This window comes from Pollicipes pollicipes, unplaced genomic scaffold, assembly GCF_011947565.3.
Source record: "Pollicipes pollicipes isolate AB1234 unplaced genomic scaffold, Ppol_2.1 Scaffold_4002;HRSCAF=4701_pilon_pilon_pilon, whole genome shotgun sequence".
In the NCBI taxonomy this organism is placed as follows: Eukaryota; Metazoa; Arthropoda; class Thecostraca; order Pollicipedomorpha; family Pollicipedidae; genus Pollicipes; species Pollicipes pollicipes.
The window spans coordinates 25,215,643-25,231,380 of NW_023596420.1; positions in this window are offsets into that span (position 1 = coordinate 25,215,643).

Genomic DNA, 15,738 nt, shown 5'->3' on the forward strand with positions numbered 1-15,738 from the left:
GCAAGCGTTGATCGAACTAGTGCGTAAAACTTAACGAGCTATGGTGTCCACAAATCCGTTATACATGAACAGGAAACTACTGCCCCAGAGGTGGTAGTGGTGATTTGGTTTTTAAGGGCGCGTCGGCATCAGGGCCATTTTGCGCCCACCTGCCCCAGAGGGCATGTTTTAAACAGAATAACGCCACATTACGGTATGGCTGTAAGCCATAACAAAATAGTCGAAATGCAACCTAAATAATTCAAGGCAAATGCCGATGCTTTCCTCTTCCGATCGGGAACAATTCCGTCATCTATTTTGCATCTTTATCTCAAGTAGGGGTGACATGGACCCCACGCTTAACACAGGATGCCTAGAGCGACGGGGGTTTCACCCAGAGTATCCAGCGCGTAACCAGAGCAGGAAGTTGACCAATGGCCAGTACCGAGTAAGGTAAGTTATGGAACGCTATGGATTAATGGGGTTGCTACAGAGGACATCGTTTAAAAAGCTCACGTAAGCATCAGACATAGTGGGTTGTATTCCGTTTCGGTGCAAAGGTCAAAATCAACATCAGCCATAACATGAAGAGAAACCATGATTATTTTGGGGTTGATAACTAAAGATTGGAATAAACCCACACAGCAGCCACGCTTACCAGAAGTCCTTTTGGTGATTATGAGTTACTTACGAAATGGAAGGAAGCCAACGATATCGACACATCTGTCCTTGTGCGCAAATGATTTTGCGTTGCATCGAGTGTTCCCTGTTTGACAAGTCAACAGCTGCCAATCAGTGCCTTGTTCAATATTTGGCTGGCTGCAAATGCTGTCTCCCGCCACTTGGAGTTTCCTCCTACCCGTTTTGGATGACTACACCATGTATCGGCGCCAGCGCCTACGAGCGGAAGTGCAAATACCGAGGTAAGCATATGCTATTTAGAGCCCCTAATGGTGCATTCGCTGGCCGAAATACCTGCATAACACTTATAACCGCTTTTCATCTACGTAGCATTTCCAAGACCTCTAACGAACGCTTCGGTATGCTAGGTCGTTGCAATGCGGGGGGTCATTGGAGCCAGTGTCTCTCAGATGTAATCATGGGTGTGTGCCGCCCACAGAACTCAGCGCTTCTGCAAGACTGTGGCGTAGCGTTGACAGGCTGGGGCGCCTCATCGTGCCAGCGCGGCGCTCGGCCGGCGAGCGGGGCTCGCGCGGCCTTCTGCGTCGCATGTTGCAAGGACGCCCGGGCCGCCCCGTGTCACGCCTGGGCCGAAAACGCCCGATCGCTGCCTGGCCACCACACCGTCCGCCCACGGCCGGGCGCCATCGGCTGGTCCCGCGTCTTCTGCGGCACTCCAGGGAGCTGCGGCAGCCGGGCCTCCGGCGGAGGTCAAACACCCCAGGCTGCTGCGGCAGCCGGACCGCCGGCGGAGGTCAAACACCCCAGGCTGCTGCGGCAGCCGGACCGCCGGCGGGGGCTTCACGCTGCTATCGATGCGCTGACGGCACCTAAGAAGGGCTGCGTCACATAGCACGCCATCTGTGCAGCACAGCACGCCATCTGCCATCTGTGCAGGCACCGTTAACGTCGTTAATGCGGTGCCGCCCGTGCTTTCAAAGGTGCTTATTTTTGCCGGCAGGTGCTGCTGGTTGGGATCAACCACCCTATCGTCTCAATGGCAGTTTGTTTAGAATATCCCGTGTTTTCGGGAGACGGTCGCTTCATGCTGCATCAGTAGCCTTTCCGTGACGTGAAGATCATTTGCTCAGATGTGTCATTCCCACGGTCAGGTAAATGCGGTCCGTTCTGTCCAGGCCCTTTTTTAGCGTGACACTTACGCTTGCAGGCAAAATTCTCCTCGATGAGTCACTTTCACTTTGTTGTGAAGGTCATTGACCGGTTAGCGCGGGGTGGCCGCTGTCACCATGGCGGGTATGTCCCCATTGTAGTTCCTTGCCTTGCTAATTGCATCGATTCCTTGAAGGACAGACGGAGGGACACTCGGCACGTGGGTAACGGCTCAGGTGCGTACCCGTCAGCTGGAGACGACGCGCGTGTATTCCGCTTCAGTTGCGCGCCCCCTCCCCCGTTATGATGTGGATGTCCTTCAGCTGCGGTTGGGAAATCAATCATCTTCAAAAATTGGTCAATTGTCCTCAATAAGGAATCAGTAGCTTGCAAAAGCCAGCCTTCGTTATTTACATAGAAGTCAACACAAAAATTGTCAAGGACATACAAAGTCAGATGGCTTGACCCTAAAAATGCTACTGTAACTAAAAAAGTATAAATAATGTGATGTGGATAAAATAAAAATAACGATATGCATAGCTGTCCATTCCAAAACATCGCCTTACTCTCCCAACTCTCACGCAGGCCTAACTCTACAGCCTCCCTGTGATGAGGTTGGCCTCATCAGCCGGCCGGCGCCCAGCCAGCCCGTGATGGTGAGATGAGAATGCTGGATAGTTTCGGTTTAGCTTTCACTCGGCTGTGATGAGAAATGGCATCATCAGCCAACCGATGCCCTGGATGGTTTCAGTTTCACTTTCGTGAGCCATACCGGACCAAACGGCGGCGCTGCTTGGCTCACCATATGCTGCGTTTTTCGGTGCCAAATGATGGTATGCCATTAGCATTCTGTGCCGGCTCAAGCTCCCCCCGAACGGGTTTTCGGCCTGCAACATGGAATGTTTTGGTTGATGTAGCGTGACCTAATGGCCTGCCACTTAGACTGCATGCCCATTTGTGCCCACCAGACATGCCAACGGAAAGTGAAATGCGGATGCGTGTACCGAGCGAGTGACCGTCGTCGGCAGCCAGGTTTACATGGCGCTAATTTCCCTTACAATAGCAAGTTAAGTTGCGCCTTCAATACTGACTTGTTTCGGATCCACTAGATCAGATCTTATTTCAGCCCGCACTGGTATAACGCGCCAGGTGCATGCGACGACTTAAGAGATCCATTGTTGGGGGTTCTAACGCAGCGAGGATTGTTAATGCATTGCTAATGAGAGCGCATGATTCTTATCGACATAGAACCGACAAAGATCTGGGTTGGGATTTATTTTCTCTTACCAATACTGCACGTGCGAGCTGGCATCATGATCCTTAAGCATGTGCCGTATTTCATTTATTTATGTTACCATCGCTTAGTCTGAATTAAAACAATATTGAGTTTCCATGCTGACGTAACACTTCACCGCGTTTGCATTTCGCATATGGGCGCGTGCCGTCTAATACACATTCTAATACAGGCCAAACTATTTCGAAGGAAACTAGTTGTCAACTAGTTGTCATGGCCAGCTGCACGAAACTGTATTCTACATGAAAACGTTGCGGATCCACATCATACGGAAATGTTGTCACCTAGGTAAGACCATCTGGGTCGAATTGCGAGCAAATATCCAACATTTCTCCTGTTCGAGCCTTTTTAGAATTTCAGCCGAATAACCACAGCCGTTGACATGCAATACAGTACAGTGCATTCTGGTACCTTTAAGCTTCCGGACAGTAGAGCTGCCATTTTTGGGCCCTTGGGCCCGCAAGGCGCGGGCCCAAAAGGCCCCCAGGGATTTGAGCGGGCGTTGCTGATTACATTGCGGTTTTTGGCGGGCATTCTAGGTGTACAGTTCACCAGCGTAAGTTACGCCTATGCACGATATGCCTATGTAAATGCCTAGTTATACCAATGCAAATAGCTACTTGTACCTAGGTCGATGCCTAATTATACGTATTTATATACCCAATCGTACCTAATTAAATACCCAACTATATCTATGTAGATACCTTTAAACATTTGTGAATATCTAGGCATGCCAATTTAAATGCCTATGCCCATGTAAAGATCTCATTATGCTTGTGTAAAGATCTCATTTTTCCCAGGGAAATACATGAGCATGTCTATGTAGATACCTAGCAATTGTTGGAAACAAATGCTGATTAAAAAGTAACTTGTTGCACGCGAATAATAAAATAAGGAAGCGACACTTCAATTCCAAGTTTTCCAGGCATACAAAACGTGTTATTTTACAACCACATAATTTACGCACATGCTGTCTGTAGATTCGAGAGCAGCATACAGCAGAACATTCTGAGAGGGAAAAATTCCACAGAAAAGCAAGAACCATGCTGAAATAATCCAGAAGTAGTGATCTTTGCTCCCAGGTATGTAGCTCACTATTCAGTAAAGGGGCTCAGCCGTCCCAACATTGCGAAGTTGACCAAATGTTTGCCTCATTAGCCAACCCCACACTGATTTTGCAAAGCTACACCCCTGAAGGCTGCATATATCATTGGTTGCAACCATAGCACACCATGACGCACGATAGTAGGTGGGTACTGGGTACAACGTATGGATGTGTAGGACTACATTTCGACAACTTCCGTTTTTCCACGCTGTTCGTCCAGAATTGTTGGAGCTCCCCGACGGGGCATGGGGCAGCAAGCAGGCCGGCAGCGGCCAGGAACCCCTCCGAACCAAACGAAACGCCGGGCGGAGCCTGGCAAGGAATGCGGAGCCGCAGGAACCCGCAGCCGGTCGGCCAGCAACGAAAGAAGAGCACCTGCTGCTGACCAAATCGACTAAATTCTGGGCCACGCGACGTCCGCTCACCGGCAAAAACATCGGAACATCGCGGAAAACATCCGCGCAGCCAGCGCTTCGGACGAAATAACCTCTTCCCTCTCTGTAACTAAAGAAAGGGAAGGGGAGCGGGACGCTGGTCGTGCGACGCTCCCGACCGGGCATTGTGACCGGCGGCGAAAGGCGGTGGCCCCGCGTCCCTAAAATTAAGGGTGGGCAAGCGATATGTCACGAGGTTTGGGCGCTGACCCGCGTGTGGGTGACGCTGGGCGCGCGTGTGGGTGTGGAGCGAAACGTGTAGGGCGGGGAACAAAGGTCAGAGAAGCGGGCTGGTTTGGTGGCCAAGTGCGAACGACTTTGTAAGCATAGCTGATGGGCTGCATTTTAATTGTTTAGCGTTGACTCGAGACTAGAGGCGACTTGATCGAGAAGGCGACAAGGAGCTCACACGCGGCGCGGTGCGGTGAGCCCGCGACTCGCGGCACCACGGCACCGCCTGTTCCAGCCAGAGTCTCGGGCGGTAGCGCTACAAAACCAGGGAAGTCGCCGGTCACACGGCCCACGGTGTTAGCCGGCGGGCTCCCGACGGGTCGCTTGCGAGAGCACAGGGAGTGAATACAGAGAGCACAGGGAGCGCTTCATGGGTAGACTTGGTGACCCAGGCCGGTCACGTGCGTTTCAGCGCTACGGCTGGCTCATTTATCTATGCCGAGGCTTCCCCCAGTTAGCCGCTTGAGCCAGCCAAAAGGGTCTACGCCGGATGATCATGACCCTCGCCGTTCCTGTGACGCGGCCGAGTGTGATGTAAGAGCTGCGTGCGCATGGTTACCGAAGGTTTCTTTGATTAGATGGCTCGCGTGTTTGCTTATTCGTCGATTTGTTTGTTTTCTGATCTGTCCCGATGATACGGCATAGTAGAACTCACCACTGAACCCCGTGTACCGCATGTAGGTGGAATTTCCTTATGATCACAGCTCTTTTCCCTTTCTTTTATTTGTGACTTAGTCCAGCCTGCTAACTTGAACCGGTCTGACGGACGTTTGGTCGGTTCGCGTCCCACTGTCCTCTTTACGACGGCAAAGTCACGCAGAAATGGTAACGGCCGCGAAGGGTGGAGAGCGAGGAATCAGGGCGCCAGAACAATACGCATCGGCCGTGCTCACGATTGAGGAGGAGCCAGACGACTGCAGTCCTGCCCTGAAGCAGACAAAAGTTACATGAGTAGTGTAACTCGAAGGGATGGTTTCGCACATTTTCGGTTAGGAGACGGTCGACTCTTTCCGTTCGTCCATCACTTGGCCTCTGGCGTGACGGCAGGATGAGGCGTAGGTCATGTTATATGTCCAAGGACCAGTTCGGACTGCCCAGAATGCAGGGTTACGCACAGCGGTAACTTGGTCTATCCGTTGGTTTACAATGCTTCGGAAGGTATCAGGATACAGCCCGTTCTCTCCTGACGTGGTGTACATGGTGTACGTACGTGTGCGCTAGGCCTTATAAACACTTCATGGGGGTAATTCGGTGCAGATGGAGATCCTGCCACCGATATCTATAGGAAGGGCAACGGGGGACTAAGTCGTCGGACAGGCCGAGTATACCGAGTGTGCTGGCTGTAGAGGCTGTAAAGCGTAAGCGCAGGTCATACCACGCACTCACTGTCTGCTGATGGGCTTCACTGTCTCAGGTGCGCTGTCTACATCTAGTCTTCTGAGTGACAGGTGCGCTGCCTTCATCTAGTCGTATGAGTGACAGGTGCGCTGTCTTTATGTAGTCCTCCAAGTGATGCGACGAGGGGCGATGTCTTGCAAAACTCACGCCGGCAGGCCGAAGGCAAGGCCGCAAAAACGCCGCAAGCGTCGTCTCCGTACAAGACACAGCGGCGCCGAAGGCGGGTGCGCAGTGGTGAGACACTGCGAGCGGTGCGCGTGGCCGAAGGAGAGTTAGGGCGTCCCATCGCGGACGAAACGCGAGGGAACGTCGTCTGAATAGGGGGTGTCACCCTGAAGGTCACTCAAGAATGCGAACCGCCGTCCAGTTTTGGTACACCTGAGACCAGCCCAGTACTGAGAGTACTGAGGCCCAGTACTGAGACCAGCCCAGTATCTTTACTGATGTGCTGTCGGTGATTGGTGTTGGGTGTGCTGGATTTGTTTGTCATGTGTTTAAAACTGTATTTTTTTGGATGTACGATGCCGTTGGTGTGTGCAGTAGTGACATCTGTACCTTAAAGCAGTGTGAAAGGAAACAGTGTTTTGCACTTCTTTTCGCTATTCTCTTGTAAGCTCGCACTGCGTCGCTGATTGCAAAAGAGCTATGCGTCTTTCAGTTCCGACGCTGTTAGAAGTTATAGCCTTTTTCGGGGACAACTCTTATACGTTCCGGCGTTGATATCCTTGGCTTGGCGGCATGATCGACGAAGGTTGCAGTCACAAGCTTTTTTTTGCTGCGCCAGCCATGTTTTACTTCCCAGTAAGTTGGGCGGTTATTCAGGATAGCATTGGCTCTTTTCTAAGAGTATCATTCCATAGGGTAATCATTGCTAGTTGTGCCTGTCTAAAGTCACTGGATTTAAATCAAAAGCTTAAGTGTTTGGGCCACGTTAATTTGCGAGCATTATGCTAAATCACAATTAAAAGAAATTATCGTCAGTCCCAGTGCTGTTTTTAACGTTGAGCAACTGCATGCGTTTTGAGCCTGAAAACATTGTGGCAATTACGACACATGATGATGATTAGGTACCACGTGTACCAGCACTTCAGACACCTGTTACATTTCCGTGGCTCAGTATACCCTTTTCCTCATATGTATGGGAGCCCGAGTGCATCGAAGTGGCGCAAGTCAGAAGCGTCTGGGGGTGGGGACAGGCACCCAGAATTATACAAGGTGGCACTCTTGATAAGTTATGAGGTTACTAACAGGTAATGATACTACCCTTAGTACCTATAAACTCGGTGTTCAGCGTGAAACTGCTGTCATAGTGCCATGCGGTTCAAAAACAAAACAAGTTTTTAAGGTGAAAATAAATTTAGGGCATGAAACTTCAGCATGACATCAATGACAGCTAGTTAACCTTAAAATGTTGCTGCATGTGTTGCAATGTTGCAAAAATCTATGAATAGGCTTAAAGGGAATATTTCACATTTCAAGATGTTGGAAGCAAATGTCAGACATGATGGATCAAGCTCGGTTATAGCTACTGTTATACCTTTAAATCGGAAAAGACCGCTCTAGACAGCCATATGATATCATTAGTAAATATGCTCCTCAATGCGTCATGGTTTGATCATGTCCTCGTATTTTGCACAGCATTAGTTGAGAGACTATTGGCGGTCGTTATATCAGGAAATCGCGCTCATGAATACCAGATGTGAACGCCTCGACGATTATGTTTTTTGGCGTTTATCGCCGCATGGCTCGTGGAATGGCACGATTCAAATGATGTTATCATGACGTCATGAATGCTAAGGTTACTCCAAAGTACTCTCTCCGATATACTTTTCCCCATTTTCGTCGGCGTGTTGCTCAGAAACTAAAGGGGCTTGGGTCTTAAGAAGGGCAGGATTGTGAACAGCGCCGAAAGGTCTTCAGCTCAAAACCCCATTTAAATGTGGAACACTCCATTTAATTATGTATAAGCAACGGCGTTCTGTGAACAAGGCGTCGTTAGGCCGTTAAGAAAACTGTTTTTGTTTTCCTCTCTATCGCTGCAGCTCCTACCCTTTTGAAAATTTTCAAAGGCACATTTCAAACCGGAAATGACCAGAGCGACAGTTGGTTACGCAGTAAGTTCAGAGTCCATTCATTAATTTTGTGCATGGCTATTGAGTGAATTTCAAAAGTACAAGAATTTTGAACTAAAGAACAGATTTTGATCTCTTTGTGCACTAAGATGACCCGATAAAAAATTATAAGCGATTGTATTGGCTTCCTGTGGGATGATTATTGGCATCGTTTATGTATCGCATGGCTTAATTATTGTTAGTCATGATGACCTAGTAAGACTTCGTCGTGGCCTCTCGTTTACATCTTGACTCCGTGCTTGCTAAAAACTTGCAGCTAACATTTCAGATGCGCTACGCGAGCGAATTAGATATTAACAGGTATGTTGAAGCATTGGTCGCGTGAATTAACCAAATTATCAGGCTGACCAAATGACGTGACCCTCGCCTGACCCCATCATGGAATCAACACGTTTTAAACACAGCATCCTCACTTAGCCAGAGAGCATATGCTTTTTAAAAAGATGAAACGCGCTTTAGTTGGCCCAATCCATGTAAACTATAATGTAAATAAGGTTTGCGGACATTTGATCTGAACTTGACCTTTCCTGTCACAATGCTTCCGCGTTTTTGTTTCTTTAAGGCTGCACCAATGAGCTTTTCCCGTTCGCGCATATTTAGTACGAATTAAGCAATCAGTTTCCGAAGAATCTTGGTAAGACTTTTGTCTCCCGGTCCTCCAGCCAAAGGCGCTCGGCTGGGGCACCCGTCAGTAGCGGAAAAATAACCCTTGGAGCTGATATTACAACCTGTTTGGAGAACAAATAGTCTTGCTACATTCCAACGAAAATATCTAAGGGCTCGTGACCGTGAACTGTTTCAAAAAGTTAGCACACTGCAGTAGGCATGTGTCGCCCGTTTACCATCACGAACTGAGTACGCTTGTGACATCATCAGTCGAAACAGCGGAATTTGGCCGGACCGCTTTACCTGTACATCAACAAAACGGTTCCGTGAACTGAACTCACGATGGTCTTGTTCAGCCATCATACAACTCACGTCCCGTTTTTTCCGTGAGCACTCGGGCTTGACCAGCCGCGCATGCGCATTTTAAATGGCCACATTCTGGGCGCTACGCCAGACAGAAAAAATCTCGTTCGAGGTCCCTCATGTGCATCAGCAGGTGCAGCTGGTCTCGGCGGCAACCAGCTATGCTACCGTCAGCCTTGGTGAAGCGCCTCGCACTCTTGGCCGAGGATGGGCGCTGACGGAAAGGTCCGGCCACAGCTGGATGCCGCAACGTTCCATGTCCGCTTTTAACAGAGTAAATGCGCCTTAAACGCCTTCGGCTTACATAGCTCGCCCCTCTTCATTAGGTCCGTGTTTCTCAGCTTTGTGGCGCCGATAATGGAAAGCTCCAGCGTGCCATCCGCGGCTGAGCAGTCTGCAGCAATCATGCATCTTTGAGGCGGTGATGCGACCAAAACGAACGGCATGTCACAGTGGTGACGCACTCTGGCCGTGGAGTCGATCGCCACCTTCGCGCACAGGTCCTGGAGCACGGAGCTGGGGCAGAAGTAAACAATTTCCGTGCGCTCCTGCGTCTGGTGGGACTAGACCAATAGACCCGCAGCGTCGGGTCCAGACCAGGTGACGTGCCGTCCGAAAGTTCGGCACAAAAGTAATCAAATCCCAGCCCGTTCGGCAGACTCCCAGGCTAGGCTATTCTCTGAGCGACTGCTTGGAAAACGGACGGGTCAGACTGTCTCTGCCGTGTGTATCTGCCGCAAACAGCTGGGCGCAGTTCATCGGCTGGAATTCCCTTCACTTGTCGCCCCACAAACGACAAACATGGATTTTCCCAACAGACTGCTACCTCTGTTGGCACTGGCTCCTCACTACAGCGCTGTAACCACGTAATAAATACAACAGCGTGATTACAGGTACCTTCTCTTACTGCGCAGCTCAGACACTAAGCCTCATGATCTTCTAAATTTGCTCATTGATAACAGACACTGCGGTACAGTCTGGTACTGACACTGTGTTCTGGGCTAATGCGCGCCTTGATCTTGCAGACGAGGCCAGTTGTTTTGAACTGCACGCAGCCTACAGCGCTATCCCCATCCTGTTCCACAACAGACCTGCCGAAAGGCGAACAGTCGATGAATAGGTAAACATGCAACTACTCAAGTAGGAAAAGTTTTACAACTATGATTTGATACCCACGCAACGAAGCCGAGGACAAATTTAATCTCAGTGTGCGGTTTTTATGTCATTATTTCCGTGCAACGCCAACCTTTTCGATTTATGTAAACCTAACGTGAAAATATGAAATAAAGTTGTGTGGGAGCTACGTTTTGTGATTTTATAGTTGCATGCTTTGGTTTTACGTTTGGGGTTCGTCCATCACATCCCTTATGATGTTTTCCTCTTAATAAGGGGTGCCAGCTGAATAAATTTTCTGATGCTTTGGGAGCATCTGAACTCTGTTGTGGGATACCACCTGCATGAGGGTGTTTCTGCTTGACATCTGCATCCATGCTCTTCAACATTCAAGTGACCTGAAACCAGCAACATGGGGTCGCTTTTACACGAGCTTTTCTCGAAGGTGGCTCGTCGCAAAGGTATCCGTATTGGGGCTTAGAGACCCACTTCTATTTGAGAGAGCCTCTCTTTTTGGACTTAATGGCCCCGATGTATGCGAACTGAGGGTGCTAATTATTCCCGCATTTTGAGGGTGCGCGAACTGGTGTTTGACAGGTGACTTTCATAACCGTGACAGTGCTCTTTATCCATTTTGAGGGAGGGGGGGGGGGGCGCTTCGTTATAGAAGAGGCTTTGGGAACCGTACCTATGTGCCAGCATTAAGCATATAATATGTGCATATGTAATATGTGACAAGCTGACTTGGCCAGTGATGTCCAGTTCACCGTTTCCGAGTACAGCAGTACCTAATATGTGTCGTTCAGCAAGATAAACACGTTTCACCGCATGGTGATTACCAAATTTGGGCTCGTGAAAGTGTGGCGCATATCAGCCATCGCTGACCAGGGAGCCGATTTTTGTGGGCGTTATTTGGGCCTCTCAGGTCCGGTTGTGGGTCTTACTATCGTCCAAGGGGATGTAACTGTACACGTGAAGTGCGCTAGGTTCACCTAGACTCGAAACAACACAAATTTTAAAGTCGCTTACAGTAGCGTACGGACCATTTCAAGCGTCTGCGGCTAGGTTGGCAATGTTTTGTACAATTAAACCTAATGCACTCTATTTGTATCTATTTCTTGTTGTTGGCCACGCTGCCATGACTCCTACAAGCACGCTTTCCCTGTGTGTAACGCATGTCCAGCGGCCATCGCATCTTCTCTGCCAGACAGATCTCAGGAGCCCTTGGCCCGCCCCTCCAGATTCGCGGCGCGCCGCCTTTCTTACAATGCTCTGAAATCCTATTCTTGGTCAATTGTCAAGATACGGTCGCGAAGTGGATGGAAAGTTCCTGGTGGCGGCATGCAGAACTAGTCCTACGAAAGACAGAAACGCTGTCATACGGAAGAGGCTCGTGCATAAAGAAACGGATCACAGAAAAGTTATATGACGTCCTGGACGAGGTGACGGTTGTGATGGGGATCGGTCCACCCATCATATACAACATGAATTAAACAAGGACTCAGATGTGCACTAAGCTCATGAAGGTTCTAACAGATCGTTGGCCGAAAAGTGACACAGCTTATTTTGTAAAGAAGGGAGATCGAAACGGTTACAGCCGAGGACTGTATCTCCGCCAAAGGGCAGTCCCTGCCTGCGTTCATCATCTTCAAGAGACAAGTAAAGGAGGTTGAGTTCGAGAACGAGGTGTCACCTGGATCACAATTGGTAATGGATGAGATAAGCTACATGCCGTGTGAGTTATTTCTGCAGTAGATGCCTCACTCAGTGACACACAAGGCACCCTGTTGTGCTATTGATGACAGATGAAAGAACGACGTTGTGCTGTTGTGATAGATAAAACGCGGCGCACTCTGCAAATGACGCCCCGGAATAAGCAGACAATCACAACGTCGCAAGGCTAGAAAGGAACGTTACCCTAAGAGATGGTCAATAACGTTGTGTGGAATGGAATGCCAGTGACCGACTGAATTTGTGGTTGGCACTTCAGCAAAATCATTATAAATTTCCACGTGTACAGTGCAGTTTTATTTCACAGCGGCATGACAAGCGTAAATGATAATCACATGCTGTGAGCTGTAAGAATGGCTGACCAGCCCACAACTTTACGATGTAAAGCTGTGGGCTAGTAGGGCCATTTTGGCCTAGTCAGCATGGGGGGAGGGCGAAAGTATATAACGCGGCGCCCTTGAGTCTTGCAATATCATTTTCAACGCTTTCGCCTTACGAACGGTTAAGAGTGCGATCATCGCCTCGCACCCTCGTATGACAGGACCGGTTGCGCAATGCTACACATTTTCACCTCGTCTAATTTAATTCATCTCAATAATCACGATTAATTTCATCACACCACACAAAACGCTTCAGAGGAGTCCAGAAGTCATGCAGACTCACCGACACACCATGCGCTTTTGAACATATGTGCTGGTGACAATTAATCCTTTGTCACATGCATGGCAGTCATCTTACATATCGCGTCGTGCGCTTCTTTTCCCTGTTTATAACTTACCTTGAAGCCGTGACATAACCCATGCCACAGCGAATGCGCTCACACGATACCCTAAACCGCCATACCTCACCTGAAAAGGCGCACGCAACAAAATCAGCACAAGCAAAAGTGATGCGGCACCACGTTCGTGACGGCAGGCGAATGGCCTTGAGGTGTCATTGGAAGTGTCGCACCAGTGTCGCAAATGTTTGCTTTTCAGTGCCAGCTGGTCCCCGGTTTCCACTCGTTCGGCCACCCTTCTGGCCATGCTGCATTCTCGAGGACCAGTTCAGCGAGGCGGCCTGACCACAGCGACCTCGTAAGCTATGCCGATTTGCATCAGCTACCCATCAGGCGCGCTGCTTATCTAAGCCCGTGAACACTTTTGTAAGGTTGCAGGATCGCCGCGAAATACGCGTGGGTCCTTAGCCCAGGTGACGCGACACCGTGCGTAACTGAACCCGGGTCCGTTCCACGGGTAAGCCCGCAGACAAAAAGGTTGGCCTTTTTCGGTTTGCACAGGACCCAGCGCCACAGAAACCTTGGAAATGTTTCGAGCGCAGCATTCTTTCCTCATACTTATACGGCAAATGCAAGGACGTAACAAGGAAGATTTCGCCGTGGCCTTTCTAACGCGAGGCTTCGGAGGGGTGGCTAGAAGAGGGACAAAGTGGACCTTGAATCTGTGATATAGTGGACAGGAATGCGAAAAGACTCGATGGCAATGCATGCAGACCATTCTTAACCCTAAAAGGAGCCCTGAGGCCACTTCCATGCAGGTCATGCATGAGCAAGCACTTCAAGGCCGCACACCTTCGATGTCCAGCTCGCGCGGACAGCATGTGAAGCGGCCTTGGGAGCTCGGAACGTTTGAGGACAGGATGCGCCGTAACGGTGCAGCGAAACGACGGGCGAGTTGGAGGGCCGCCGCTGTACTCCATTTTTTTGCGGCGCACGGCGAAACACGTTCCGAACAGTGCGTATGGAACCAGCACACAAAAGGGCTATGAACAGTCCACGCTCTGCTCATAGCCCCTTCCCTGGAATGGAGTTAGGTAGACCAATTTAGGTGGGGCCACAGGGAGCGTATGTCCATCTGCTGGCTTGTCTCTATCAGCGCAGGACTTTCCCAGCTCACAAAGCAGCCTGAGACACATACATTGGACGTCACTGCACCCACGTGTGCTCCCATTCACGTGTTTGTCGGCGTGTTCAACTGTCCTCCGGCGCAGCGGGTCCGTCATCTATCGACACCTTTCTGCATTTAGCTGCTGTACCAACGCAGGAGGCTTGCGAGGTAGGGAATGCTCTCGATTGTACCATGTCATCTCGCGAAGCACTATCACAATCAAATATGCAAAGCGGAGCACAGTCGAATATGGCACAGAATATGGCACCGATATCTTCACCTATGCCTGGACGAGGTATTAGCTGCTCTAGGTGGGTGCTGATGTTCGGATTCGGCCTTCTATGCCAGGGCGCAAGCGACGGGCTGCAACTGGGCGTCAGCGACGTACTTCAGCAACCGCAATGCATTCGGCATGACCAAGCGTGGTGCAGGGTCCAGGAAATGGGGCACGATTCTCATACCTTTGGACAGACACTGGTGCCGCCATGTTTCGCAGCCAATGTGCTACGGCGTGACGAATTAGATGGATAAAGTGTGGTGATGCACTGCGAAATCCAAAAAAGCTCAGCATATTTCCAAGACTTTTTTTCGAACGAAGTCAACGTTTAGAGTTTTGCCTAAGTTGTGACACATTGTAAACAGCGCATATCCTAGAATTCCAGGATTGTCCGCGGAAATGAGGTGGCCGGTACTTTGAGCCGCGGCGCCGCCGGCAATGTACCCGGATTCCATGCTACACCAGCAGCGGTGACCGGGCGCACGAACATCCCGCCGCGTGTTTCGCGGCACGGCCGTCCAACGCCCCACGCACGTTCGCTCGAACAACTGCTGCCGCATCATAGTGCCCGCCTTATACAAGACGCAGCTGGAAGTTACGCATCGCGCCTACGTCACGACGCTCTGGAGCGGCGCGTGTGCAGGACCAATCCCCCCCCCCCCCAGCCCGAACCACTTGATGGCGACGGTTGCACAACGAGTACAGCCGGGCGTGAACGACGGTGCCTAGAACGGCTGTCACCTCATCCGGCATTCGGGAAATATTTGCTCAACGATGTCCAACACAAACCAAAAGCCAGATGTCCGTGTCGACGCCGCGTCTCTGCGGATGAAAGCCAGATGTCGGTGTCGACGCCGCGTCTCCGCGCGCACGCTGAGCGCTGCCTCCTAGCACAGCTGGCGTACTAGTTCGCGTTCAAGAGTTCAGGGTAAGACGATCGGCCGTCCTTGAACTGTCAGGCCGGCCAAACGGCGTCCTCTCCGTGCCGGCTGGGCAAAGGTACTCGGAATGTGCTTCTACAACGCAAGGCAACATGAACAGGGGCGCACCCAGAGTCTTGGTAAGGAGGGGCACCATGTTGGCAAAAGGCCCTTACTGGTGAAAAACTCTAAAATTCCATTCGCATTCGCCTCTCACTGTGTCCGTGTTAAGCCTGATGCCAGAAACTTGCCTTCTGCCAATGGAAAACTTAACTAAATCTGGATCAAATAGCGCTAAAAATCTTCTTTGGTTGGGTCAAGCCTCTCATCGAATAAACAATGTTACATCCAGTGTTTCCAAAGGTATTAGGCATGTCCAAGAATTTTCTCATATTTTTTTTTCTTAGAAAAACCAAACATGATATTACATCCTTTCCACGCGGACAATCACCAAACCGGTGGAATGTTACCGCTTGCA